This window comes from Salvelinus sp. IW2-2015, linkage group LG20, assembly GCF_002910315.2.
Source record: "Salvelinus sp. IW2-2015 linkage group LG20, ASM291031v2, whole genome shotgun sequence".
Lineage (NCBI taxonomy): Eukaryota > Metazoa > Chordata > Actinopteri > Salmoniformes > Salmonidae > Salvelinus > Salvelinus sp. IW2-2015.
In genome coordinates, this window is record NC_036860.1 from 15,136,121 (window position 1) to 15,162,666 (window position 26,546).

The 26,546-nt window shown below is 41.3% G+C and overlaps 1 pseudogene; it reads right to left on the reverse strand.

Moving 5' to 3' along the window:
* Positions 1-1,462: 1,462 nt before the first annotated feature.
* The window catches only part of LOC111982025 (transient receptor potential cation channel subfamily M member 4-like), a 61,440-nt pseudogene continuing 36,356 nt past the window's right edge, over positions 1,463-26,546 (reverse strand).

Here is a 26,546-nt window from a genome sequence, read left to right on the forward strand (position 1 = left end):
TTAAGCCATTTTGCCACAACTTTGGAAGTATGCTTGGGGTCATTGACCATTTGGAAGACCAATTTGCGGCCAAGCTTTAACTTCCTGACTGATGTCTTTAGATGTTGCATACCAGTTTCGGGGTTTGCTCTCTTTCACCCCCTGCTCGCACCCATCGTCTCTCGTATTCCTCTTGTGGCATTATATACGCGACAGAAAACAGTTATCTTGTACACTAAGGACCCGGGGAAGAGAATAATGTGCCTATTTGAAAGCTAGAAAAAAACGAGTAGCTCGCAAAAAGGTTGGAGACCCCTAGTGTACGCTACATAGAAATAATGAAACTTAAATAGAAAATAATAACAAATTAATGAGGATTTATCAGCCTAATCAAGGTGGAAATTACAACACACATTCCAGTGTTCGAACTTGTGACAACAAGGCTGCATGCAATTATTACTAATGTGACTCCAAAGTCAATGTCCGCGATTGGTATAATGCCGGGAGCCATTTTCTGAAATGACAGCTCCAACGCAGTTACACCTCCGACATCGCCAAAATAAAAACAATGAAACCGCTATGCAGTTGCCGGTTATTGCGGGTTGAGGCAGAACCGATTGAAAGCCCTTAAACTTTTACTGCAGCGGCTAAATCAGGGTCACACAGAGTGATTATGGTAGTCTTAAACAGATCTACTTTGAAACAAAAGTATACACCTCACACACATGGTTATGGGCTTAAAAAAATAAGACACCTGTACCATGTCACATATACAGTTGAAATGTATAGAATGTTGAGTTTGCATTCCAATATTGCACTTTATATACATCACAGAAGACTGAAATATAACAAAACTTTAACACCAGATTTTTGTTGTATGTTTTAATCTTTATTAATTATGAAATTATGAAAAATATTAATACCATGCGCACAAAGAGAGCGCTTTTGGTCATTGACTGCAAACCAAAAAGTAACATTTTTGTGATTGCGTCAGGTTGAATGCACCTTTTAAAAATTACATTAAGAACAGATTGTCCTGTTGTCCTGTGATTCTATAACCCACAGGAACAAGATTTCTGAGAACATAGGAACAACAAAGTATAACATAAAAGAGTCACAATGGTCCACATACTAAATGACAGTAGTTCAAATGATCAACGCTTAAAAAACGACATTGAAAGGATGGATGAAAGAGCATCGAGTCCGTGTTTGGCATTGCTTGACATTCCTTGGCCCTGAGCAGTGGTGGAAAAAGTACCCAATTGTCATACTTGAGGAAAAGTAAAGATACCTTAACACAAAATGATTCAAGTAAAAGTGAAAGTCCCCCAGTAAAATACTACTTGAGTAAAAGTCTAAAAGTATTTGGTTTGAAATATACTTAAGTATCAAAAGTAAATGGTAATTGCTAAAATAATACTTAAGTATCAAAAGTAAAAGTATAAATCATTTCAAATTCCTTATATTAAGCCACCCAGACGGCATCATTTTCCTGTTTATTTAAATTTTACAGATAGCCAGGGCACGCTCCAACACTCAAGACATTATTTACAAACAAAGCATGTGTTTAGTGAGTCCGACAGAATAGAGGCAGTAGGATGACCAGGGATGTTCTCTTGATAAGTGTGTGAATTTGACCATTTTCCTGTCCTGCTAAAGATTCAAACTGTAACGAGTACTTTTTGGGTGTCAGGGAAATGTATTGAGTAAAAAGTATAGCATTTTTCTTTAGGAATGCAGTGAAGTAAAAGTAAAAGAGCCAAAAATAAAAATAGTAAAGTACAGTACAGATACCCCAAAAAACTACTTTAGTAGTACTTTCAAGTATTTTTACTTAAGTACTTCACACTACTGGCTGGGTGACAGTGATTGTAGGTGTGTGTGTGTGTGTGGTGTGTGTGTGTGTGTGTGTGTGTGTGTGTGTGTGTGTGTGTGTGTGTGTGTGTGTGTGTGTGTGTGTGGTGTGTGTGGTGTGTGTGGTGTGTGTGTGTGTGTGTGTGTGTGAAGCAATACCCCCAATCCACAAGAGGAAAATTTGTCATCATCGACTTCGAGGGACAGCTAAGAGGTCGTTTGTGCGCGTCCAGATTTCACTATTCTCCATCAGACAGTTTGTCAGCTAGTTGGAGAGAGAGAGGTCAGATCTGAAAGTAAAATCGTAACAGAAACTGGAATTATTAATCTATCATATTATTACATATTATTACATATGTAAGTCAGAGGTTACATACACTTAGGTTGGAGTCAATAAAACTAGTTTTTCAACCACTCTACAAATGTCTTGTTAACAAACTATAGTTTTGGCAAGTAGGTTAGGACATCTACTTTGTGGCATGACACAAGTAACTTTTCCAACAATTGTTACAGACAGATTATTTCACTAATAATTCACTGTATCACAATTCCAGTGGGTCAGAAGTTCTACATACACTAAGTTGACTGTGCCTTTAAACAGCTTGGAAAATTCAGAAAATGAATGTAATGGCCTTAGAAGCTTCTGATAGGCTAATTGACATCATTTGAGTCAATTGGAGGTGTACCTGTGGATGTATTTAAGGCTACCTCTTCAAACTCAATCCCTCTTGCTTGACATCATGGGAAAATCAAAAGAAATCAGCCAAGACCTCAGAAAAGAAAAAAAAATTGTAGACCTCCACAAGTTTGGTTCATCCTTGGGAGCAATTTCAAAACGCTGAAGGTACCACGTTCATCTGTACAAACAATAGTACGCAAGTATAAACACCATGGAACCACGCAGCCGTCTTACCGCTCAGGAAGGAGACGCATTCTGTCTCCTAGAGATGAACGTACTTTGGTGCGAAAAATGCAAATCAATCCCAGAACAACAGCAAAGGACCTTGTGAAGATGCTGGAGGAAACAGGTACAAAAGTATCTATATCCACAGTAAAACGAGTCTATATCGACATAACCTGAAGGGAACGCTCAGCAAGGAAGAAGCCACTACTCCAAAACCGCCATAAAAAAGCCAGACAACGGTTTGCAACTGCACATGGGGACAAAGATCGTACTTTTTGGAGAAATGTCCTCTGTCTGATGAAACAAAAATAGAACTGTTTGGCCATAATGACCATCGTTATGTTAAGAGGAAAAAGGGGGAGGTTTGCAAGCCGAAGAACACCATCCCAACCGTGAAGCACGGGGGTGGCAGCATCATGTTGTGGGGGTGCTTTGCTGCAGGAGGGACGGATGCACTTCACAAAATAGATGGCATCGTGAGGTAGGAAAATGATGTGGATATATTGAAGCAACATCTCAAGACATCAGTCAGGAAGTTAAAGATTGGTCGCAAATGGGTCTTCCAAATGGACAATGACTCCAAGCATACTTCCAAAGTTGTGGCAAAATGACCTAAGGACAACAAAGTCAAGTACAAACCATCACAAAGCTCTGACCTCAATCCCATAGAGAATTTGTGGACAGAACTGAAAAAGCGTGTGCAAGCAAGGCCTACAAACCTGACTCAGTTACACCAGCTCTGTCAGTAGGAATGGGCAAAAATTCACCCAACTTATTGTGGGAGGCTTGTGGAAGGCTACCCGAAACGTTTGATCCAAGTTAAACAATTTAAAGGCAATGCGACCAAATACGAGTGTATGTAAACTTCTGACCCACTGGGAATGTGATGAATGAATGACATTTCACATTCTTCAAATAAAGTGGTGATCCTAACTGGTCTAAGACAGGGAATCTTTACTAGGATTAAATGTCAGGAATTGTGAAAAATTGAGTTTAAATGTATTTGGCTAAGGTGTATGCAAACTTGCGACTTCAACTGTAAGTCCAAGTAATAAAATGTACTGGGGATCAATACATTATAATAATTTACATGTTATATTCTGTGACTGTAGGAGGCAACCTTCCATATAAATAGATCATACATGTAACCTATATCATAAGGTATACTGTATGCAACCTTACCTCTGAGAGCGGGCGGAGGACGTGTGGTCTTTACCAAGTTACTCTGAGAGAGAGCCTCCGTCATCCAGGAGAGGGCACTAGAACAGTACTCCAACTGGGAATGTGAGAGGGACGGAGGGAGAACGAGAGAGAAAGAGAACCATGACGGATGTGGTCTGTTCAGTGCTGAGCAGGCAGATGCAACAGCTGCAGTCCAAATGCAGACACACGCATTCTTACGATTACACACTAACGAACACACGTGCGTGCACAGACACACACACACACCCACTAAACCATCCCGCCCATTAAGGAGCACTGAAACTTCTGGCACGTGTGTCTGGTTGCCACTGGGCAGATAAAGCAGGGTGACACTAACCTCAGTCTCCAACGTTCTCAGCCTGCGGTCGTGGTCCCGAATCTCTGCCATCTGCTTTAATACACTGTCCACCCTTCAAACATGACCACAACACAGAACCACAACAAAGGTTAGGGGTCAATTCACTTCTCAGTCCATTCAGGAAGTGAATTTGAAGTTCGATTCATGAATTTAAAATGTTATTGATCCGATTCCTAACACAGGAGTACCCATCAGCTACAGCATATCAACCATTTGATTCGTAGGCCAGATAGAAGCCGAGCTGTTAACTGAAGCTGTTAAATGAATCTGGCATTTGGTCCATGTGACATGTCTCACTTGACGGAGGTACGTTTGAGTCTCTCTGAGTCTTTCTCTCTCTCTCGTTTGTTCTGGGCAAACAGTATATTCTCCTTCTGGATGGCCTCCCACGTGTTCAGTCTACTGGCCTCCCTACCGTGGATCTCCAGAACTGAAGGAGGGATAGAGGAGGAGGGGAAGAACAAAGAAATTGGGAAGAAGAGAAAATGAGAAAAATACTCTTGAAGGAAAATGGAAGTGGACTTCTAAAATAGTTGAAGTTCAATACTTGAAGTGAATTATCTGGACAAGGGTCTTCCCACAGGGCCGGCGTTATGATCATTTATTTGACCGAGATGTGCGCAGACAGAAAGATGCATCAATCTCAGATAAAGCATCTGAGAGAGTGAAACAGCGCCCCCCGTCTCAGTAAGTGTAGCCCATGTATCTGATGCTGTCTGGACAAAAATAGTATGACATGTCATACTCATACTCTTTTTTGTCGAGACAGCATCAGATGTATGAGCTGTATAGTAAGACAGAGGGGCGCTCACTCTGATGCATTCTCCGGGGAGATAGTTCCAGCCAGTTGCGAATTGAAGGAAAGTTGGTGGGTGCACAGTGTACTGTTCAGATGCTGGAATAATTTTTGGGACTAATGTGCGAAGATAACCTACTCTTTGAAGTGATCTGTTTGACAACCAAATGAAAACATAACTGGTTGTGTTGATGGCACATTAAAAGGTAATACATTTTTACAGTTAAATGACATGTCTTTTTTTTATACATAGGAGGTCCCATGAAAAAACGTGCCACACTGTAGAAATCAAATGCCTTTCCAATTGATTTGTTCTGGCACCGGCACTGTTTTCCTCCCTTTCCCTCCCTCCTCACGCTCTCCCTCTCATTCCCTCTCCCTCCGTCTCCCTTCCTCTCTCACCAAAGTGTTTGATCTTCGTGGAGGGGATCTTGCGGATGTGTCTCTTGATGATGAGGTGGATGTGGGAGATGAGGATGAAGGGTGGTGCCAGGCAGGGTCTGGAGTGGTACTCCACGATCAGATTATAACGCTGAAACTTCCAGTAGTTGTCGCTGTGTTCCTGCACTTTGGAGAACGTGTGACTGGAGGAAAGGCAGAGAGAGGAAGACACAGTGAAAAGGCTGAATATCAGGAAATATCGCTCATATAAAAAAAGATTGGTTTTATTATATTTTTTAGTTCATGACATTTTGAGCCCCAATGACACACAGATAAAGCTGAGCCAGAAAAACATTCCATTAGGACAACACTCAAATAAAATAAGTTGATTAAATTAAATTAAATCCAACAACACTATTCCAAGACACTCTGAGGAACTAGATAAAATATGAGGAATTCAACCCACGGATTGGAGGGGCCTATTGAATGAGTGACGATCTGTCGAGGGGAACACAAGGACAGTGAAACAGGGATATGGAGGGGGGTGCTAGATGGGAAAGAAGGACAGAGAGCTTATTCTCATTGAAGAGAGTTGAAGTAGAGATATCGGGACGAAATGTCGCTGGGCCAATTGTACAATGCCCTATGGGACTCCCAATCACGGCTGGTTGTGATACAGCCTGGATTCAAACCAGGGTGTCTGTAGTGACGCCTCTAGCACTGAGATGCAGTGCCTTAGACCAATGCGCCACTCGGGAGCCCTCTAATAAAAATCAGAGAACGATTCAAACTGTTTTGGCTATACAACATTCTGCAGATCTCCAAGGGAAGCGTGGCAACAAACGTGATTTGGAGGTAGGGCTACGTTTGATTAATATTACAGTAATGTCTCGAGAATGAATACATCTCTAAGTTATCTCTCGATAATCTCATCAACACTCCTCAATGTGAAGAGCTAGAGAGAGTGAAAGGTAGACGGAGAGTGGAAGAGGGAGAGAAAGTAAAAGAGGGACAGACAGAGGGTCCATTACCTGAACATGGCGATGAGCAGGTTGACCAGGAGGATGTTGGTGACCAGCAGGAAGATGACCAATAAGATGATCACCAGCCAATTGTGTTCGGTACTCATGCAGGGCTCTGCCCCCGCCTCAACCAGGGTGACGTTATTGGTGCACTCTATCCCCTCGTCCAGTTTATCAGCTACCGACAGAGAGGCCGGGAGACGAGGGGAGGAGGCAGTGAGAGGGGGAGAGTTTGAAAGGATGGGAAGAAGCAGAAGGAGGGGTGTGAAAATAAATATTTAAAATGGTAGGGCAAAGAGGGTAGATTGGGTAGTGGTTGAAAAGAGTTTGAAAGGATGGGAAGAAGCAGAAGGAGGGGTGTGAAAATAAATATTTAAAATGGTAGGGCAAAGAGGGTAGATTGGGTAGGGGTTGAAGTAAGGGATTGATAGGGGATGCAGAGAGAGAGAGGAGTGAAAGAACAGAGAAAGAGAGAGAAAAAGAGAGAGAGAAACCAGTAATATATATATATATATATTTGTTTTTATTTAGCAGACTCTATTCCAGAGCGATTAAAAGTTAGTGCATTCATTTTGAAATATCTAGGTGAGATTATACTATGTTAAATACACATTATATTATACTATGCTAACCACATTCATACACAAACATCAACGCACCATCCATTTCGTGTATGGGGATCTGTCCAAATATGTGGAGGTATGGCCTGTAGAACACTCTGCGAAATATCCAACCGGGACGGGGGTCGTAGGAGTAGAGCAGCGCCTGATTGGCTACGCCGTAGGCCAGGAGCCACACCGCCAGGAAGAACAGGAAGAAGAAGATGTCTTTCATCTGCCAATCAGGAGGGGAACAGATATTCATCGGGGAAAATGGCATCACCTGTTTTTTCTAGTGTGCAGTTTTGATACTAGTTGTTACTGCCAAAACCAGCACCTGGATCTAGACCATAGAGATAGATAGAGGACTCTAGTGCCCAAAAGCCCATTTTAGCATGGCCAGCGCCATTATGAACTTCCACAATTTTTAAGTAGTCAACTGGGTGGGACATCCTATGGGTTAAGGAAGGATCACATGATTCAATGCGGGTCATCAGGAGGGATCAGCCAATTATAATTGTGAGCAAACATTCCATAACTGCAGGTGGCAATACATCGCAAACATTGGCTTCATACCTGTTCTAACAATACACTCTAGGTGGCATTATGCACCTTCAGAGACAGTAGATGAAGCGAGACATCCCACTCCCTTATTTTTTCTGATCGAGGCGGGGCTGCTTTGGTCTACTTATTGCCCACGCCCTGCGGGGGGGTGCCCCAGAGACAGTAGAGAAAAGAGACATCTCACTGCCCAGAAATGTGCCAGTGATATGTTGGGGCAGGGCGGGTGGGGCGAGCCGAGCGGGGAGGGGACAATATGTAGACCAAATCCAGCTGTTTCCTCTCTTATGTGAGCATCCCAGCGATTATAGAGGAAACGTGCGCTCATGTAGGAAAGCATTCTCACACGAGAGAGGGAACGCCCACTTACACAGACAGGAACCTTGAAAAAAAAAAATGAAATGGTGAAGTCGTGGAGTCATTCATCTTAATTTATCCACCATCTTTGGCACCCTTTCAGTTTGTCTGCCAACTCAATAAAATGGACTACTTTAAAATGGAGATGGCCACAATGGCGCTGTCCATGCTCCCATGTCCTCATAATGAGACAGATACAACGACGCAATGTCTAAGTCCACTATTTAGACACACTGCAGTGCAGAGGGTTTTCTCTTTCTTTTTGGAAAGCACTCACCATTTTTTCAACAATGATTATCTTGGGTCCCAGCTGTTTGTGGATGGCGAAGATGTGGATGAGACGGAGGGTAAACACCATGTAGTCCACAGCCAACACAGCACGGCCAAACTCATAGGACCACGGGAACATTCTAGAACACACAACAAACTTATTGGTTACAGTCACAGACACACACACACACACACACACACAATCGAGAGCATCCTGTCGGGCTGTATCACCGCCTGGTACGGCAACTGCTCCGCCCACAACCGTAAGGCTCTCCAGAGGGTAGTGAGGTCTGCACAACGCATCACCGGGGGCAAACTACCTGCCCTCCAGGACACCTACACCACCCGATGTCACAGGAAGGCCATAAAGATCATCAAGGACAACAACCACCCAAGCCACTGCCTGTTCAATCCGCTATCATCCAGAAGGCGAGAACAGTACAGGTGCATCAAAGCAGGGACCGAGAGACTGAAAAACAGCTTCTATCTCAAGGCCATCAGACTGTTAAACAGCCACCACTAACATTTAGTGGCCGCTGCCAACATACTGACTCAACTCCAGCCACTTTAATAATGGGAATTGATGGAAATTATGTAAAAATGTACCACTAGCCACTTTAAACAATGCCACTTAATATAATGTTTACATACCCTACATTACTCATCTCATATGTATATGTATATACTGTACTCTATATCATCTACTGCATCTTGCCATTATGTAATACATGTATCACTAGCCACTTTAAACTATGCCACTTTATGTTTACATACCCTACACTACTCATCTCATATGTATATACTGTACTCTATACCATCTACTGCATCTTGCCTATGCCGTTCTGTACCATCACTCATTCATATATCTTTATGTACATATTCTTTATCCCTTTACACTTGTGTGTATAAGGTAGTAGTTGTGGAATTGTTAGGTTAGATTACTTGTTGGTTATTACTGCATTGTCGGAACTAGAAGCACAAGCATTTCGCTACACTCGCATTAACATCTGCTAACCATGTGTATGTGACAAATAAAATTTGATTTGATTTGATTTGACAATCCATATATTTATCCATTGATTTATTAGGATACCCATTAGCTGTTGCTGATGCAGCTGCTACTCTTCCTGGGGTCCATATACAAAACATAAAATATGACAAATTACATTACATTAATAGACAAGAACAGCTCAAGGACAGAACTACATACATTTAAAATAATAATATAACATTCGATTACATCGAAACACAGAAACATAAACACATTACACTGAGAACACCTTCCTAATATTGAGTTGCACCTCTCCCCCCCTTTGCCCCCAGAACAGCCTCAATTTGTAGGGGCATGGACTCTACAAGGTGTCGAAAGCATGCCACAGGGATGCTGACACATATTGACTCCAATGCTTCCCACAGTTGTGTCAAGTTGGCTGGATGTCCTTTGGGTGGTGAATCGTGTGTGTTCTGCTCTCTCTCCACAGAAACGTGCCCTTAATACACCACCCAGTAGCGTTGCAGTTCTTGACACAAACAAGTGTGCCTGGCACATAATACCATACCCCGTTCAAAGGCACTTACATTTTGTGTCTTGCCCATTCACCATCTGAATGACACGCAATCATGTCTCAATTGTCTCAAGACTTAAAAACACTTCTTTAACCTGTCCTCTTCCCCTTCATCTATACTGATTGAAGTGGATTTAACAAGTGACATCAATAAGGGACCATAGCGTTCACCTGGATTCATTCACCTGATCAGACTGTCATGGAAAGAGCTTAATGTTTTGTATACTCAGTATCTTCTTGTATCTACTGCAAATACACACACCTGCAGCACATTCCCAGTGCGAAGAGTGAGATGGCTGTGATGTCACACTTATTCCACATGTCCTCGATGTAGAGCTTCATTCTCTGATATAAAGTGGTGCTGCCCCTGAAGAATGTCTGATGAAGAGAGAGAGCGAAAGAGAGAGAGAGGGAGGAAGTGTGTGTGTGAGAGAGAGTAGATGGTCATTAATATATATCTACAGTCACCTACAAAATGATTGGTTCCCTTGATAAAGATGAGCAAAAAAGACTGTATAAAACAAATAATACAAACACTGAGCTATATTGTAATAATAATGTTATTGTATTATAGTAATCCCTGATCAAAAGGTATTATTAGTATAATAGGATTCTGATTGGGGTGACAAAATCCTATAGGATCAAATCGAATTACTTTTCTATTTCCAATAGGAAAAAAAGTAGTCCAATAGGATTCTGATAGAGGTGATACAAAATCATATTGGATTGCGAAAATCATATAGGGTCCAATAATATTACTTTTTATTTCCAATATGAAAAAATGTGTCCAATAGGAGTCTCATAATTTTAATATCACTGGTTAGCAAAATCCTATAGGACTGTGAGAATCTTATAGGATCCAAAATGATTACTTTTTATTTCCAATAGGAAAAAAGTAGTCCAATAGAATCCTATAGGATTCTCACAATCCTATAGGATTTTGTGTCACCTCTATCAGAATCCTATTGGAATCCTACTGGACACTCTTTAGAGGACAACCTGCTGAAGACAACCAGCTTCATGTCGGAGTGATGCAAACGTTTGGGATGTATGCACTGTTTACACAAACACTGTTCAAAGGCCACACTGAATCTGAGAATAATTTTAATATCACTGGTTAGAAGAGAATTTGCTGAAGACAGTGATCTAAATTCTAGAACATCACATGGAAGTTTTGGGAAGCTGCCGAAACAGGGAACAGGGAAGGAACAGGGAACAGGGAAGGAAACAAATCAGTCAAATCAGTTTGTTATTTATTTTCAACATCTCACGACCAGGCACAGGATATCAACAGTGACAACGGTTGGCTGTTATTTGAGCGATAGTTTGTCTCTCAAATCCATGTATACAGTAGGTGTAAGGACAGAAATTTTTCCCTGCCATTTCAGTTTGAAAATTATAGTAGAATTCTAAGTCCTAAGACCACCAGCACCTTTGACACAATCCACAGTACAAAACCAATTGTCACGCCCTGACCTTAGAGAGCTTTTTATGTCTCTATTTTGGTTTGGTCAGGGTGTGATTTGGGTGGGCATTCTATGTTCATTTTTTTTTTTGCATTTCTTTGTTTTTGGCTGGGTATGGTTCTCAATCAGGGACAGCTGTCTATCGTTGTCTCTGATTGGGAACCATACTTAGGTAGCATTTTCCKACCTGTGTTTTGTGGGTAGTTATTTTCTGTTTAGTGTTTTCTGCACCTGACAGGACTGTTTCGGTTTRGTTTCTCACTTTGTTGTTTTGTTCTAGTGTTCAGTATTAATAAATATCATGAACACTTACCACGCTGCGCTTTGGTCCAATCCTTCCTCATGCAACGATGACCGTGACACCAATGATATTGATCTGTTTTTAAGCAATCGATATTGTCATTGTCATTGGTTGTAACCTCACGTTTTGACCACATTGAATTGAGGGTACTTGCACATCCTTTTTACCTCAGATTAGTGATGTTATCATAAATGTTTATACTACTGCATTAACACATACTGTCCACGTACAGGAAATTAGCYAAATTTAAAATAATGGAATATGTAAAAATAAATCAATATTTTCATTTAGGCTGATAGAATTACACATATCACTAGGTTAACCATTTACTGAGTAAAACAATGATCTTTTGCACAATTTGACCGGGCACTCTAGAAAGATCTACCATAGCAACTGTGCAGCAGCCCGTTTCTTTGACCTGCATACTTATTATAACCTGTCAAGCCATAGTACTGATATAATTCTATTCATTGTTATTTCAGACCACATTGTATGGACAACACAATTGGATAAACACAGCTTTATTGGACATCTCAGAGCTAAATATGGGACAGAAACCTGAACACATACGTTAAACTGCAATCAAGGTTGAACTGAGAAACAGCCTCCCTCCGATGTCTCCAGAGCACAATCTTCATATCTTTGTCTACACCAGTGATAATTCCCTGAGGTTCRCAACCTCTTCAACACACCATCACAATATGGGAGTGATTCAAGGCTGCATGTTCATTTGGAGTATGACTAATGGAAAGTTTCAAAATCTGATAGGATTTTCTATTGTATTTTTTGGTGGAATCCTACAGGATTTTTTGACTAGGGATACAATTGCTCTGAGGGAGAGATTTTGTTTAACAAGTAATAAAACAAAACCTCAAAACGATAGGTGTGAAATGATTGGCACGGGTCCCTGTTTTCAATACTTTGTGAACCCTACCCTAGCGAGGATAACGGCTGTAGTGACTAAATTGTCCAATAGAACAGTACCAATACAATTTTCATCCAAATCCTTTAYCCACAATGGAGAGTGGTAAAATATTAGTCTTGACACATACAAATCCAATGTCCAGAGTTCGATTTAAGTAGAAAAATAATATCTATGTATTTGTTATTAATTTGTTGGAATACTTCAACAAATTTTTGGGTGAATTTCTGGTTATTTTACTGTCTTTTTGGACCCTGTCCTGTTGCCAACACCTGCTGTAGGCCTTTGAACTGTATTCCCCTTCAGCCAGTAGGGGGGGTACACACACTTCACAGAAGATTAGTGGCAATCACTCACATACAGTGCCTTCAGAACAAATTCATACCCCTTGACGTATTCCACATTTTGTTGTTACAGCCTGAATTTAAAATTGATTAAATATATTATTATTCCTCACACATCTACACACAATACCCCAGAATGACAAAGTCAAAACATGTTTTTAGAATCTTTTGCAAATTTATTGAAAATAAAATACAGAAATATAATAGAAATTCCCTGTCTTAGGTCAGTTAGGATCACAACTTTATTTTAAGAATGTGAAATGTCTGACGAAAAGCTCTGACGAAGGCCGTGTGGCCGATACGTAAGCTTATTAAATATCGGTGATACTYTCAAGAGCAGTGTGCGGTTTCCTTTTCCTTCATCAAGAATGTGAAATGTCAAAATAATAGTAGAGAGAATTATTTATTTCAGCTTTTACTTCTTTCATCACATTCCCAGTGGGTCAGAAGTTTACCTAACGTCTTACCTTCGTATTTGGTAGGCATGCCTTTAAATTGTTTAACTTGGGTCAAATGTTTCGTAGCCTTCCACAGCTTCCCACAATAGGTTGGTGGATTTTGGTTCTCTTCTGACAGAGCTGGTGTAACTGAGTCAGGTTTGTAGGCCTCCTTGCTCGCACACGCTTTTTCAGTTCTGCCCACAAAGTGTTTCTATAGGGGTGTGTTCAGGGCTTTGTGATGGCCCTCACATACCTTGCACTTTGTTGTCCTTAAGCCATTTTGCCACAACTTTTGGAAGTGTAGGCTGGCTTTTTATGGCAGTTTTGGAGCAGTGGCTTCTTCTTTGCTGAGCGGCTTTCAGGTTATGTCGATATAGGCTCGTTTTTACTGTGGATATAGATACTTTTGTACCTGTTTTCTCCAGCCATCTTCACAAGGTCCTTTGCTGTTGTTCTGAGATTGATTTTGCACTTTTCGCACCAAATTCGTTCATCTCTAGGAGACAACGCGTCTCCTTCCTGAGCGGTATGACGGCTGCATGGTCCATGGTGTCTATACTTGCGTGCTATTGTTTGTACAGATGACGTGGTACCTTCAGGCATTTGGAAATTGCTCCCAAGGATGAAACAGACTTGTGGAGGTCTACAATTCTTTTCTGAGGTCTTGGCTGATTTCTTTTGTTTTCCCATGATGTCAAGCACAGGGCACTGAGTTTGAAGGTAGGCCTTGAAATACTCCACAGGTACACTTCCAATTGACTCAAATGATGTCAATTAACCTATCAGAAGCTTTCTAAAGCCATGACATCATTTTCTGGAATTTTCCAAGCTGTTTAAAGGCGCAGTCAACTTAGTGTATGTAAACTTCTGACCCACTGGAATTGTGATACAGTGAATTATTAGTGAAAAATTACTTGTGTCATGCACAAAGTAGATGTCCTAACCGACTTGCCAAAACTATAGTTTGTTAACAAGACATTTGTGGAGTGGTTGAAAAACGAGTTTTAATGACTCCAACCTAAGTGTATGTAAACTTCCGAGTTCAACTGTAAGTATTTACACCCAGGTCAATACTTTGTAGAAGCTCCTTTGGCGGCGGATTCAAGTCTGGGCTCTGGCTGGGCCACTCACGGACTTTCACATTCTTGTTCTGAAGTCATCCCAGCGTTGCTTTGGCTGTGTGCTTAGTGTCATTGTCCTGTTGGAACGTAAATCTTCGCCCCCCCAGTCTAAGTTTGTTTGCCCTCTGAAGCAGGTTATCATAAAGGATTTGCCTGTATTTGGCTCGAGCATTAGAAGTCTCCCTACCGCTGAAAAGTATCCCATTGCATTATGTTGCCACCACGGTAGGGATGGTGTTAGACGGGTGATAAGCAGTGTGTGGTTTTCTCCAGACAGCACTTTGCATTCAGGCCAAAGAGTGTTTCAATATATATTTTAATTGTAACCTTTATTTAACTAGGCAAGTCAGTTAAGAACAAATTACTATTTACAATGACGGCCTACACCGGCCGTAAACATATTGAAATGGTACTCCTGCGTCCCGCTTGGTTATTTTGTGTTGTAAAAGTTCATCAACAAACACAACAATGGAGAATCCTCCTGGTTTATCGACCCCCCCCCCCCCTCGGCATCGTACAGCGCCAATTAAGATTTGAATGTTGATTATAATGTATGCATAGGCTGTAGTTGTTTTAACAGAATAGCCTGAAATGGTTTTTTTCAGCTCAGGTTTACTCAAGAGGCATACAACACATCGTAGGCATAGCCTATAGTCCTAGTGTTTTCATTTTTTAATGTATTTATTTGGGTTCATAGTGTGGACCGAACCGAGGTCCCCGTACCGAACTGTTCAGTATGAATATGTGTAGGCCTACCGTCACAACCCTAAATTCTACAAATTTTGCCATGGGGCAGATTGAAAAATGTGCAGTTTTACAGCTAATTTCATGCAATTCTACACATTTAGCCATATGGTGGAGTTATCTGATGATCGGGGGGCCCCCGGTCGGTAATTTGACCATTGTTACTACAAGTTTAGATAGCTGGCCAAGGAGATTAATTTACCTTCTAAAAAATGTTTGTTGACATGGGCTAATTGAGTGACTATCAGTGACTGACCGAAGAGAAAAACTGCTGATGCACAATCAAATTTCGTACTCTACTACTCTAACCCTCAACAGTAAGTTGAGACCCTAACTTATTTTTGCGGGGGAAATTGATCCGTGGGCCTACAAAAGGGCTGCCATTTGCCCATCCCTGCTCTAGATGGTATTTTAACTTGAGCAGCAGGGGAAATTGTCTTAAAATGTTGGTTCCAACGAGGACTAAAAGATAAGCCGACATCCGCGTTAGGGAGCAGGCATATCGGTGGCCAATGCTGGTTGCAATTGAGATCAGRGTTGAGGTGATTTTAGCCTATATGGATGGTTTAACAAGAAATCAGCTGTAGATAATCTGATGGCTTTCGGTGGTTACAATTTTTCGGTTGAATGCACTCAGTGACTACGTATCCCCTTTCTCTTCTCCATGTGTTTACACTTGTTGGTTGCTCTTAATAAAGCCTTTTTTCTATGGCAACCTTCACGAGATGCGACCAAGTTCTGTAATTCTCCAACTGTGGCCCTTGGACTTTTCTTTACCTGCTGAACATCTTCCTCACTGTGCGTGAGGAAAAGATACACTTGGGTCCTCTACCAGGCAAGTTAACCACTGTTCCAGTGGTTTTAAACTTCTTAATTGTTGCCCTAATAGTCGTAAGTAGTATATTTTGTTTTTCAGTAGTTTCTTGTACCCATTGCCTAATTTAAGAAAGTCAACAACCGTGTCTCTTTTCATTTGTGAGTTCTCTGCCTAATTGCTTCTGTAAGTCGCTCTGGATAAGAGTGTCTGCTAAATGACTAAAATATAATGTAAATGTAAACACATTTTGTATAATTTTAATAATTTTGACTCCTATCCGTTTTAGATTATAAAACAAAATAAAATGTTCTGATAAATGTTATTAGTATAAAATAATAMATTTTTCAAATGTTTTGACCATCCAATATATCTGGGTTTTCTACWATTTTTTTTGCTCATCTTTATCACTGGTGCCAATACATTTAGAGGTGAATGTATAGGTTTTTGCCTGTACATTTTCTGTACTTGTCTGTGTGTATTTGTGTGTGTGTTCACGTGTTTGTGTTTTTGTTTTTGTTTACATGTGATGCGTCCTACCTGTCGAATCTCCTCACAGACCATGGTGAAGACCCAGAAGTAGAGAACAAACTCTAAGGTGGACGGGCCGTGAGGCGGCGGGGGCTTGAAGTCCAACAATAGGATATAAGCAAACAGGATGAGGAACAGGAAGTACATCAACACGTTGCCTAGGAACGAGGTGACGGGCGCAAACCAGAACTCCCTCCAGCGCAGCAYTATGAAGGGCCTCTTGGGATTGGAGGGGGCACTTTTCAGATTGGCCCTTAGAGCAGCATATTCCTCGACATCCTCTTCCCTGAGAGGATAAGAACGGGAAAAATTACTTAGTGTGTGTGCATGGATGAGTGTGTGCGTGCGTGTGTGTGTGCGTGTGTTTACGTTTGCATGATGTCGGAGAGGGAGAGCATAGTGGCATTTGCTCCGTCCAGACTCTCTGTGTCTCGACCATGAGGTGCCTCCTCCTCCGACTTCACCTCTTCCTCATGTTCCCTGAGAGAGAGAGAGAGAGAGTGAGAGCGAGAGAGAGAGAGAGTGAGAGCGAGAGAGAGAGAGAGWGAGAGAGAGAGAGAGAGAGAGAGAGAGAGAGAGAGAGAGAGAGAGAGAGAGAGAGAAATAAATTATAGACTGACAAGACAGTTTTACCACCAGCTTCCAATTTCTCAAATTCACCCCATATGAGGAAAATAAGGAACGCTCCACGTATAAAAAATGTGAATGATAGAGAGAAGATAGCCTGTAGTGAAAGGGAAGCAAAGATGAAAATAAGTCCGCATTGCAAATTGCAGATTTGAACGATATTGTAAGATAGGTGGTGAAGGAAAAGTTTATTTATTTTCACAGGAGAGGCATTTAAACGTATTATTTGTTTGGTTGTTGATCAAAATGCCTTCTGGAACAAGTGAACTTTCAAGTGCCTTAATAACAAACTTGTATGCCATCTGTAAATACGAATACAATTGTTAAATTATGAGCCTAATTGGTTTAGCCACAGAAAAAGTCAGGAACCTTCCCGCTAGCCATGATTGGCTGAGATAATGGATGGGCTGGACATGCCGAGAGATGAGTTCAGATTGCTCTGACATGTAGTATGCATCAGACTATAACATGAGCTGCTCATTATGTGTAGATAATCCTAGCTACCACTGATTTRTTAAAGATATAACGTTAGCCATAGAGAACTGCAAAAGTGTTGCTCGTGCTCTCAACAACATTGCTGCCCTGAATTTAGTAGACAAAGATCAGTAGGAAAAAGTTGTGATGGACCACTTTCTGCASATGGTCAGAGTAAACAGGAGTGACTTAACACAACATGGCCCAAACAAGCTCTACAAACAAAACGGAAATTACACAAGACTTCTTACTGAAAAGGGGTTCCAGTCTGCAGTGAAGCGTTCATCCATGTACAGTACATGGGTAGGAGTCTAGATACACTTTCAGATATTATACGTTTATAATTTTATCAAAGTTGTTTTCATTGCAAGTTAAAGCATACTGGTAGATAGCTAGCAAATGTTAGCTTGCTGTCTCGCTAGCTAATGTTATGTGCATGATCTGTGTAGTAATATTATTAGTATCTCAGAAATCCATTTGCATTGCTAGTTATAGCCMAATGTTAGCTAGCTAACATGAAACCTAGTTGGTTAGCTTTAGCTGCCTGCAGATTCATACTACAGCATTTCATGCATGGTGGCTAGCTATGATAATCTGTTTGTAATGCTAGTAGTATGGGTTGGGATTGTGGTTTAGCTAGCTACAAATCTAAACAAAAGACTCTACTCCGCCAGATGATTACGTGACCCATCAAGTTAGCCAGGTGTGTCTGGGGGTGACTACGGCCATCTATTGTATTTCATGAACATGTGTACATTTCTAGACAATAACATATGTACACGTCTAGATCTAGACAAAAGTGACCACTCCACTTAGCTAGATGTGGCTGAGGGGTGGTTATAATTTAGACAAGTGTGTCTGGGTAAGCATCATCTAATAATACTTTTTTTTAAATTATCTGGACACTTTCTATTTTTGATATTACTACTATGCAAATATGCAGTTGTTCCTCAACTGCAGTGTATGATATACCATATTTTTTTTTGCCCTGAGTCTATACTTTTATCCAATGTAAAAAAAAAAAAAACAATTTCTAATTTTGCAACATAAGACCGAATCGAGGTTCTCGGGTCAAATACACTACATGACCAAAAATATGTGGACACCTGCTCGTCGAACATCTCATTCCAAAATTAAGGGCATTAACATGGAGTTGGTCTCCCAAACTGTTGTCACAAAGTTGGAAGCACAGAATAGTCTAGAATGTCATTGTATGTTAAGATTTTCCTTCACTGGCACTAAGTGGCCTAGCTCAAACAGCTTCAGCACTCGGCGGTCCCGAGTGAGCTTGTGTGGCCTACCACTTCGCGGCTGAGCCATTGTTGCTCCTAGGCGTTTGCACTTCACAATAACAACTCTTACAGTTGACCGGGGCAGCTCTAGCAGGGCATAAATCTGACGAACTGACTTGTTGGAAAGGTGGCATCCTATGACGGTGCCACGTTGAAAGTCACTGAGCTCTTCAGTAAGGCCATTCTACTGCTAATGTTTGTCTAGGGAGATTGCATGGCTGTGCTCAATTTTATAAACCTGTCAGGAACGGGTGTGGCTGAACTAGCCGAATCCACTAATTTGAAGGGGTGTCCACATCATTTTGTATATATTGTGTATGAACACATAAATACTGGACATTTTGAACTGTTATTATGGTGACATTTGACACAATTACAATCATGGTCTTGAACTCACATTTTTCCAATCTCGGCCTTGACTATAGCGCTTTTGCAGATATAACTGTGGTATACTATAGTATTTTTTTATATATTAAATTGTTTTATTAACCATTATTTAACTAGGCAAGTCAGTTCTTATTTACAATGACGGCCTAGGAACAGTGGGTTAACTGCCTTATTCTGGGGCAGAACGACAGATTTTTACCTTGTCAGCTTGGGGATTCGATCTAGCAACCTTTCGGTTACTGGCCCAACGCTGTAACCACTAGGCTACCTGCCACCCCATTTGCAGTTTACTATAGTATAAATACTGTAGTAAAATGTTTTTGTATATACTATAGTAATTACTGTAGTGTTTTTGCAGACTGTATTATACTGTAGTGTTTTTATTTTATTATCTTTGTTTTTGCAGACTGTGCTTTTGTTGTTTGAGGACAGTACTGTAGTATTTACTATAGTAGTCTACAAAATTATATAGTAAACATGATCAAGGGATACTATTTAACTTATTTAACTTTCATTTAACTTTCCGTTTTGTACTCCAGCTGAAAATACTATATTTTTGGTTAATTCAAATATATTCCACAGCAGTTTAGATGGTACAATGATTCTCTACACTATACATTGCTTGTTTTGTCACATAAACTGAAATTAGGCTAAGTATTAGAATTCCTGCAACCAGAAAATGGTGGCGTGACTTCTGCATATTGCACCTTTAATGGATTGGAAATTGTCAGACAGCCACAGGTAGCCACTAACCTGAAAGTGATGAGGTTGGTGTAGATGAGGGGGGGTAAGAAGAAGGAGAGGACCAGTTTCCAGACCTTCGTGCTCCTCTTCATGTCTCCCCACCAGATCTGAGACAGCAGAGACTGCCAGAAGAAGAGGTAGTAGCAGAGTTGGTAGAGAAACTTCAATTAACCCCCCTCCATGTTCTAACACACACACTTTGGAAATCTAAGGGGCTGGTTAGTTTTATAAAATTAATGTGAACACAGATCACACACACAGATTATTACATGTTATATCTTTAACTCTTCATCTTGTTGGAAAAGGACCCATAAGTAAGCATTTCACTGTTAGTCTACACCGGCTGTTTACGAAGCATGTGATACATTTGATTTGATTCAAGATTGACACACGTATGCACGCACACACACAAAGCACGCACACAGACACCTTGAACTCTAACCCCTGAGTTTAGTGCAGACCTGCACGCCATCGTGGCTGAAGAAGTGGCGGGCGTCGGCTGAGGTGGCCATCTGTAGACAGGTAGCTTTGCCCCACACCGGAGACTGCCTTATAAGGAGGGTGAAAGAGCGGCTCTCACTGCTCTGGTAGCACTCACTGAACACGTCTAGAGAGATGATTAAATGGTTAACACTCACTCACTGAAGACTTCTAAAGAGAGAAGAAACGGGTCACAGGTTTTCACATTAGGAGTTCAGATTGGTTTGCTTCAGTCCTCATCTTGAAGACATTGAGTGCGAAAGCAGACTTTCAGAACAGGTGGTCCCTTGCGGTCTGATGCGGACTCGCTACTATTACTATTACTACTACTACTTATGGGGTAACCTTCACTCAACAAAATAGAAGCTGCTCACATGTATGCATAACAGAGTTGAGAACTACTACATTGACATCCTCACAGTACAAACACACAGCCAGGATAAGGCTAACCCACCAAGGGCCAAGTTCTCAAACTTCTGGGCCAGCTCCTTCATAGAGAGCTTGGTCTCCGTCTCACTCTCCAGCTTAGACAGCTCCCTCAGAATCTTACAGCCTGCCAAAGCACTGTGGACAGACTCCCCTGCCTGGAAGAGAGAGGGAGAGGGGGGAGAGAGAGGCAGAGAGATTGAAGAGAGAACGAGGGGGAGAGGGAAGTGGATATAAAAAGGGGAGAGATCAATGCTACAATTAGTCTGTGCATTCGTAAATTAATGAATTTTTCTACAGATTAGTTTAACTTCAAGTATTTACATTGACATTTTAGTCATTTAGCAGACACTGATCCAGAGCGACTTACAGTTAGTGCGTTCATCTTAACATAGATAGATGGGACAAAGTGTATTTAAGATACACTTTGAAGAGGTCGGGTTTCAGATGTTTTCGGAAAGATGGATAGGGTTCCACAATTGGGGTGCCAAGACAGAGAAGAGCTTGGAATGGGCTGAGCGGGAGCTGCCCTCCCATAGGGATGAGAGGGCCAAGTTACCAGAGGTGGCAGAACGGAGTGCTCGGTTTGGTGTTGGGTTTGAGCATAGCCTGAAGGTAGGGAAGGGCAGTTCCTCTTGCTGCTCCATAGGCAAGTACCATGGTATTGTAGTGGATGCGGGCTTCAACTGGAAGCCAGTGAAGTGTGCGGAGGAGTAGAGTGAAATGGGAGAACTTGGGAAGGTTCAACACCAGGCGGGCTGGTGTTCACGCAAGTTCCTCTACGTACACATCACTGAATATCTGAAATGGTCCACTCACACAGACAGTGTGGTGAAGAAGGCGTAACAGCGCCTCTTCAACCTCAGGAGGCTGAAGAAATTTGACTTAGCCCCTAAGACCCTCACAAACTTTTACAGATGCACAATTGAGAGCATCCTGTCGAGCTGCATCACCGCCTGGTACGGCAACTGTACCGCCCGCAACCTCAGGGCTCTCCAGAGGGTGGTGCGTTCTGCCCTAAGCATCACAGGGAGCATACTGCCTAACCTCCAAGACACCTACAACACCCGATGTCACAGGAAGGCCAAAAAGATCATCAAGGACATCAACCACACGAGCCACGGCCTGTTCACCCCGCTACCATACAGAAGGCGAGGTCAGTACAGGTGCATCAAAGCTGGGGCCAAGAGACTGAAAAGCAGCTTCTATCTCAAGGCCATCAGACTGCTAAATAGCCATCACTAGCCGTTTATCACCCGATTACTCAATCCTGCATACTCAACCCTGCACCTTAGAAGCTGCTGCCCCATGTACATAGACATGGAATKACTGGTCACTTTAATAATGGAACACTAGTCACTTTAATAATGTTTACACACTGCTTTACTCATTTCATATGTATATACTGTATTCTATTCTACTGTATTTTAGTCATTGCCACTCCAACATTGCTCGTCCTAATATTTATATATTTCTTAATTCCATTCTTTTAGTTTTAGATTTGTGTGTGTTGTTGTGAATTGTTAGATACTACCGCACTGTTGGAGCTAGGAGCTCAATCATTTCACTACAGCCGCAATAACATCTGCTAAATATGTGTATGTGACCAATACCATTAGATTTGATTTGAACAATCATCTTCAGGTTTTTTATTTTATTTTTTTATTTCACCTTTATTTAACCAGATAGGCAAGTTGAGAACAAGTTCTCATTTACAATTGCGACCTGGATTAATAGCAGTCAGCAGTTCACACACCAAGTAGGCTACTGGGAAGAAAGGCAGCAATTAAAGTAGATGGCCCTAGCTTGCAAAAAGACAGTGCTAGGCAACAGATAAAGACGAACATGATACGTATCACTCCTGGAGATATTCTATAGCCAGGAGTCCTCTGGCTATAGAAAGAAGAACCCATTAGAGAGTCATTGTTACCATTGTCATTACAGCTGCCTGTTCCCATACATCCGTAACTGACTCACCTGGTCAGATAAAGGTTAAATAAAATAATGAATAAATAAATTACCATCTCCCAGAAGTAGACGGCCATCTCGCTGCGGTTCTGCAGCACAGCCCAGATGAACAGAGAGGCCCACGGATAGAGACAGCTCTGCTCCCTGTACGAACAATCCCCCTGCAACAACTTATTCACTTGCTGGGAGTGGCGAGAGATATAAAGAGTGAGAGATCGAGAGAGATGAATACAGCTTGGTTAGCACAGCACAGCAGTCACAGTTACATTCTATGGCAAGTTAAGCAGTGGTATAACTTTAGCAGTGTTGATACTGTAATTCAACTATATTGGTGGAGTGGAGTCTACTCTATAACATGAATAAGTAGGCCTAGTACACATCAATGGACCTTGTCATTGAGAACAGATGCATTTGTAATCCTGGTCAAAAGTAGTGCACTACACACTTAGAATAGTTATTTGCGGAGGGATTGGGTTCTACAAGTCCTCAACTAGCAGCTTCATTAAATAGTACCCGCAAAACACCAGTCTCAATGTCAACAGTGAAGAGGCGACTCTGGGATGCTGGCCCATCTTAATCTTTTCTTCTAATTGGCCTTTTTCTTGGCTTTCTCTTTGTAACTCTGCCTAGAAGGCCAGCATCCTGGAGTCGCCTCTTCGCTGTTGACGTTGAGACTGGTGTTTTGCGGGTACTATTTAATGAAGATGCCAGTTGAGGARTTGTGAGGCGACTCCAGGATATAGGTTCTAAGAATAACCCTTCATAGAGAGCTCTACCTTTGCTCCAAAAAGTGTTACCTTATGGAGACAAGCCGAAGAACCCTATATGGATCTATTTAGCACCTTTTTATCTAAGTGTATAGGGCAGGGGTTTTCAACTCTTACCCTACGAGGTCCGGAGCCTGCTGGTTTTCTGTTCTACCAATAGAAAATTGTTCTACCTGATKATTTGTTGCACCCACRTGGTGTCCCAGGTCTAAATCAGTCCCTGATTAGAGGGGAACAATTTTTTAAAAGCAGTGGATCTAGCTTCGAGGTCCACTACTTGGATAGAGTGCCATTTGGAATGCAGCTATGGCAGACACTACCTTCAGTGCTCTCCTGGTGCTGGAGCTCTGGTCCAAACCGAGAAGACTGTAGTAGAAGGGCTCACACACATCTCCCAGGATGTCCCATAGAAGCCGTGACACCTGGAGGGAGAGGCGAGAGGAAGTCACATAGAACTGAGTTGACTAAATAGTTAAAGCATTAAAGCAGATTATCAAACAAAACACCTAAATTCGATCAACTGCGTTTTAACTCCACACACAGTGAATGACGCCATTCCTTCCCTTTGACCCCTCCTATTTGATCAATTCACTGTAACGGGTGTTCTCCTCCTCTTCATCCGAAGAGGAGGAGCAAGGATTCGACCAAAATGCAGCGTTGGAATAGGACATAATGAATTTATTTAACAAGACAAAAAACGAACTAACTTGAATAACAAAACGGAGTAGACAGACCTGGACATGCGAACTACATAAAACGAAGAACTCACGAACAGGAAAAATGACTACACAAAAGAACGAACTGACAAACAAACCGAAACAGTCCCGTGTGGCGCGACAAACACAGACACAGGAGACAACCACCCACGACAAACAATGTGAAACCACCTACCTTAATATGGTTCTCAATCAGAGGAGATGAAAACCACCTGCCTCTAATTGAGAACCATATCAGGTCACCCATTACCAACATAGAAACACATAACATAGACTACCCACCCAAACTCACGCCCTGACCGTCAAACACATACAAAATAACAGAAAACCGGTCAGGAACGTGACATTCACCATGTAATTTCTCAATAAATACCTAGTAATTACTGTAACATAAAATAAAGTGCAACCCCTCCTAGGGCTGWGGCGGTCATGAAATTTCGTCAGCCGGTGATTGTCAAGCAAATAACTGTCGGTCTCACGGTAATTGACCGTTAATTAAATAACACATTTAGCATCTCCAGGCTTCCACACATAGCCTACAAGCCACTGATGCAGACCTTTGGAACATCTACATTTTAAAAAGTTTAATAAATCCATGTAATATAGCCTACACTTCCACAATAAATCCATTATTTATTTTAGACAGGTCTAAAGAAACATAAAATTAAGAAAATGTAGTCGATTTCAGAAGAACAGAATTGCTTACTCTGAATTGTCCTGAGGTTAGGTCCTGATCTGGCTATGCCATATGGCTGTGGGCTACACTAGTTCATTTAGCAGACAAGATTTGGTTAGAATTCCGTGGCATTATTTTATAGCATGAAGAATACAATTGAACAAAGCTGAATAAAATAGAAAGGATATTTTCTCCAAACGATTTGAGGGAGTACCCACACATGCGGCTATTCTGTGTTGAGCGGTTAACAAAGAAATAGGTACTCCTGTATGCTTAATTTAGAGTTATTAATGTAACTTTAGTTGGGCTATATGTTTACATTTTTAATACATTGTAAGGCTGCATGATATGACTCTAATGATGATTTGAAAAAAGTAGCTTGAAAGGCATGAGCTCTGCTTTGTTTATTGCGCAAGCTGTACACACGTCATTAGTCTCTCATTCACAATTTGACAAGCACTTGATAATGCCTCGAATTTCCCGGCGGCATCCCCTTTGTGTGGTCGTAATGCACCCTAAAATAATCCATTACTTTTGCGGCCTGTGGCCTTTTCGTCAGCCAACAAGATGAGTAAGCCTAACAAACAGCAAAAGCACTAGCCTAAGTCAATCTACTATCCCCCATAGTACAAAAGTTGACCTATTCTGTGCTAGAAATAAATATTCCAAACATAGTCTGGGACAGTTGTGGGATGCGATAGAACCAAATGAATACAACCACTAGAATCAAAAAAAGAAATTTATGCAATGAGGCTGACGCAACAGATCAGAACGTTTAGCTTAAAATGTGATACAACATTAGGCTATTRCTTCACATTATAAGCGCAGCAATGTGCACACTGCAGTAGGCTATAAGCGTGAATGTTCCATTAGTGGAAACAACCATTATCAAAAGTGACTGCAAATGTGATTATGCATGTAACGCTTTAATTATAAAGGTGCATTGTTATGGTGAAAATTATCTTCCCCAAACTTGAAACTCACGCGCTGCTTATGTATGCCAGTTAGGCTCTACACTACTCGTAAAGCAAATTAATGTGCTTAATTTTAAGAAGTTATTTGGCCACATATAGGCCTATGGGCTAGGCTACATGAGATGTGCGACTATGATTTGAAAAAGTCGCAAAAAAAGGCATTGTTTCTTGCCTTAAGCTGGGCATCATTCACAAGTGATAATATATCATTCACAAGTGATAGGCTAATATTGCCACCCATCAGACTATTCTATTTAACTTCTTGCAACTATAGGGGGTGCTGTTCCGCATTAGCATTTTTTGGTCTCCAAATTAAACTGCCTCGTGCTKAATTCTTGATCGTACAATATGCATATTATTGTTATTATTGGATAGAAAACACCTTCTAGTTTCTATAGAAGTTGGAATTTTGTCTCTGAGTGGTACAGAACTACTTCTACAGCACTTTTCCTGACAGGGAGTCAGATTTCAGAAATTTTGACC